A 4635-nucleotide genomic window follows, 5' to 3' on the forward strand; every position below is an offset into this window, starting at 1 on the left:
AGATTTGTTCACAGTATTAGTTTTGATGAGCATTCGAAAGTAGCACTAGAGGGGCGCCTGGGTGGCGCAGTCGGTTGAGCGTCCGACTTCAGCCAGGTCACGATCTCGCGGTCCATGAGTTCGAGCCCCGCGTCGGGCTCTGGGCGGATGGCTCAGAGCCTGGAGCCTGTTTCCGATTCTGTGTCTCCCTCTCTATCTCTGCCCCTCCCCCGTTCATGCTCTGTCTCTCTCTGTCCCAAAAATAAATAAACGTTGAAAAAAAAATTAAAAAAGAAAAAGAAAGTAGCAGTAGACTTTTCTTACTTACGTTGAATGAAATGCATATCCTGTCTCATCTTCAACAAACATGACTTTCTCCAGATCTGAGCTCTTGCTCTCACATGACTTCAATCCATAACCTATTTCCCTGAATGAGATGAATACTTAAAGTCCTGTGGACTAAAATTCTCTGGCAAATTAACCTCGTTTTCCTCCTAAATGGCCATAGTCTAATTCTGCATATGGAAACATTTCTTAAAAACACGTGCTGGGCTCTGTGAAATGTGGAAACATCTGGCAACAGTGATGTGTAATGTATGTGTGCCGTCCGATTTCATTTTCAGAAATAGGGAAGCATCAATTCTCTCTGGAATTATTTCTTTTACTGGTTCATTGTCAAAAAGAAACTTGTCACCATGCCAAAGACAAAACTGCTGCTGGGTTTAGTTTAGAATTTTATGAAGTGAAGAAGTGAAAAAAATATATATACTTGCATCGCAGTCTCAAGTTATGAATAATTAAATGAATACATAATTGTATCCAGCTTTACCCTCAAGCTCAACCAGCAAAGACATCTTCAGCCCACGTGAAAAGGAGACTTCACATTTTTTTCAAAAATTATGAGTGAGCTGCCGAACATCACTGAGTTTCTACGCTCATAAGCAAGAATAACAATCTGCCTATAAAATTATACAGTGGGAGGGCAGTATTATTCAAGAGTTTTGTTTAATGTACATTCTGCCTTCTAAAATTTGAATTTACACAAGCATTTTCCTAGCATTGTCTGAAATGTCTTCTTCGTCATCTCACATCCTACCTCTCTGATCCCAGGTTGCAGTGAGGGCGAGAAGCAGGTATAGACTCAGCACTCTGCAAGCCTGTTTTGGCTAAGTGCTTTTGTTTTGATAGAGGAAGTAGGACAAAGCAACATGAATGATCTTAACACACGTACTGAAGTATATTTTCAAATGAATATTGCCGCTTTCAAAGTGGTTCTCTCAGAACTTAATAATGCTGTCATTGCGAGGGACATGTTTCAATCTCTTCTTTTGGAGCACAGTTATAAAGTAATAATTGATTGCTTTTCCACGTTGCTCATTATATTGGCTCTGAACAAATACTTAGCATCAAAAAAACCTCCCCTTTCATCTGGCCTTTGATGGCTTATTTTTGTTACTGGCCTTTCACACCCACTCGTCCTCCCAGAGCTTGGGCTCCAGTCGTGAAGAACGATGTGCAGTTCCTAGAAGCCTCTGTGCATTTGCACATGCCATTACCTCTGCTCAGAAGATTCTCCTTTTACTACTAAGCTCGAGATCACCTCCTTCCAAAAGTCTTCCTTTACTGACCCCACCTCCTACTCCTCTCCAGCCATCTGTTTAGTTCCCTTCTATTTAGCTGTCCTTTGGAAGTACCAATATCACCTCAATCCACCAAGTTGTTTTACTGGGTTCCTTTGCCCCTCTCCCTGACTAGTCTCTGAGCTCCTTGAAGGCAGACACTGTGTCTTTATTACCTGCACCCTTAGGGACCGGCAGTATTGACTCATAATATTGTTCAGTGAAAGTTTGTTCAGTGACAGTTTGTGAATGTATACAAAGGTTTGGCGAAAGGTTTGTGAATGGATACTTGAATGAAGTGGGTAACCTAAGATGACATCTTTGAAGGTAAACTTTCATTTGAATGAGTCCTAGTCAAGTTCAGGAATTAACAGATTATTCAATAAATGAGGTTAAGTGAACTAGTTTGTCAGTGTGGGAAAAATCAGATTCCCTACCTCATATCATAAGCATATATTACAAAATTCCTATTGAATTTAATGTTTGTATTTTTTAAAAAGATGAAACTATAAACAATTATTAACTACTTGTATAATTTTAGGGTGAGGAGGGCCAATTTTTTATTTTTATTTTTATTTTTTATTTTTGAGAGAGAGAGAGAGAGACAGAGCACACAAGCCAGGGAGGGGCAGAGAGAGAGAAGAAAGAGAGAATCCCAAGCAGGCTCTGCACTGCCAGCGTGGAGCCCAATGCGGGGCTTGAACTCACAAACCAAGAGACCATGACCTGAACTGAAACTGAGTCAGAGGCTTAACTGACTGAGCCACCCAGGTGCCCAGGAGAGCCTGTTTAAACATAACACCAAAGCTGAAAACCCCAAGGAAATGGCTGATGGTGGTTCTGACCAAATGTATCACTTTCCAAGTGGTATCTTTTACTTCGGGTCTGGGAGCCACACTTTTTTCTTCTGAATTACTTTCCAATTTTTTTAAAAAAAAAAATTTTATCTTTATTTATTTTTGAGAGAGAGACAGAGTGTGAGCAGGGGAGGAGCAGAGAGAGAGGGAGACACAGAATCCGAAGCAGGCTCCAGGCTCTGAGCTGTCAGCACAGAGCCTGATGCGGGGCTTGAACTCCTGAACCGTGAGATCATGAACTGAGCCGAAGTTGGATGGTCAACCGACTGAGCCACCAGGCACCCCTCAATTTTTAAGATTCTAAATATTCTAAATACCTATTCAAGGACACTCATACTAGAAAACAAGAGATTGTAAAAATATACTAAATATTGTCCAAAAAAATCTGCAAACACAAGGAAAACTGTGTCTTAATTATACTTTTTTCAGGCTAACAGTTGGATCCATTGCTTAAAGGTATGTCACCTAAAAGTTGAAGGAAAATATACTGAGCGTATTATTTGAAAATATAACTAGTATCTTGTTTGAAAATCAGTTAGTCTTATGTTTTTGATGTTTTTGTACATTCTGTGAAGTGTGGTTTTTCATTATCAAAAAAAAAATGGAGTAACCTAAATGTTCAATAAGGAATTGTTAATATGTGAATTACCCAAAATAGAAACGATGGTGTTGAAATATACTTACCAACCTGAAGAGGAGTTCAGGATATATTTTTAAATGAAAAAAAAAAATTTTATAAACTATTAGGTACATTATCTCATTTTTTATAAAAACATGTATGTGCTGTTTATATAGGTATATGTATACAAAAATCTGAAAGGATATGCATAAAGGTATTAGCAGTGACTGTCTTTTTTGCCTTATTTATAGTTTCTAATGTTTCAGCAATAAGTATGGGTAATTCATGAGATGGGGATAAAAAGATAACTTGTAGAATGGATTCTTCAAAACTAAAGGAAACACTAACCGAGCTTATTAAACAGTGAAGTTACTGAAATGAAATAGAAACCGAAGATTGCAAAACAAAACAGCGACAACCAAATCACATAACTGTATATGATTTCAAATGATTTGCTGCCACCCTGTGAGGAATGCTACTCATTGCGGGACCGAAATAAGCAAACTATGGAACTATGAAAAATCTGTAACTGAAGATGGAATCACAAACGTAAGCATGATCCAAGACGTTGTTTAAAGCTCTGTGTACCTGTTGGTAAGTTTTGTTTTCTCTGCCAGTTATTTAGGGGGAATAATACCTAACATATATGATTACAGTATGTCAAGCACTATTCTAATAAATATGACTTTATCTCACAAAAATCCTATGAAGTTGTTTTTTCCTTATTTTTATAGATGGGACACAGAGTTTAACCACCTGCCAACGGTCAGTAAATGTTGCCAAAACAGTGTAAACCCGGGAGCTGCATTTTGGGTCAATGATTCAAATTTTTGAGCTTTCTGTTCCCCTCAACCACCGTCCCCCCATTCACAAATACACTGCCCAGTAGTTGACCGTTGCGCCTTTGTAGGGATTTACTGGATGAAATTTCTTGAGAAAGATTATTATATTCTCCAAATAATCTTAGTTCCTTGAAGCTATAGAGAGCTGGGCCCTTCAGAGAACTGATTGTTACCGATCCACGGTGAGACAGGTGCAGAAATTGAGAGTAAGCGTTTGGAAAACTTTATAGTAATTTTACAAGTAATTGTATGGCTGTTGACTCTAATAATAAAATGTGTCTAGTATTTTTGTTTTATCTTACTAGAGCATGGTCCACAACTAACTGTTAATCCAAAACACTAATCTGATCGCTCCCTGTATTCTGGGCAGCACTGTTTTATTCAGCCTCGAGAATTTTGCCAAGGGTTTTTCTGAAGTTTAGTTCCCCAAAATGAGGCCTCGGGTACTTTTCCTCCCCTATTTTCCTCCATTTTATGCTACAAATGTATTGTAATGATCAATAAAGCCAAAATAAAGAGTGTAAAAAGGGCTCTCTGAGACTCGAGCACCCAGTCTCGCCATCACGCGAGTAAGCGCCGCCAGATCTGCTGGAACACAGGGCTCCCGGTGGACGCCTGCGCAGGCGTTCGTCCGCGTCGGCCGAGGGGCGGGGGGGGGCAAGGCCTGCTGTGCTTAGAGAAGGCGCCACGCCTTCGCCTGAAGAAGGTCAGGATACTAC

This window comes from Leopardus geoffroyi, chromosome B3 (assembly GCF_018350155.1).
Source record: "Leopardus geoffroyi isolate Oge1 chromosome B3, O.geoffroyi_Oge1_pat1.0, whole genome shotgun sequence".
In the NCBI taxonomy this organism is placed as follows: domain Eukaryota; kingdom Metazoa; phylum Chordata; class Mammalia; order Carnivora; family Felidae; genus Leopardus; species Leopardus geoffroyi.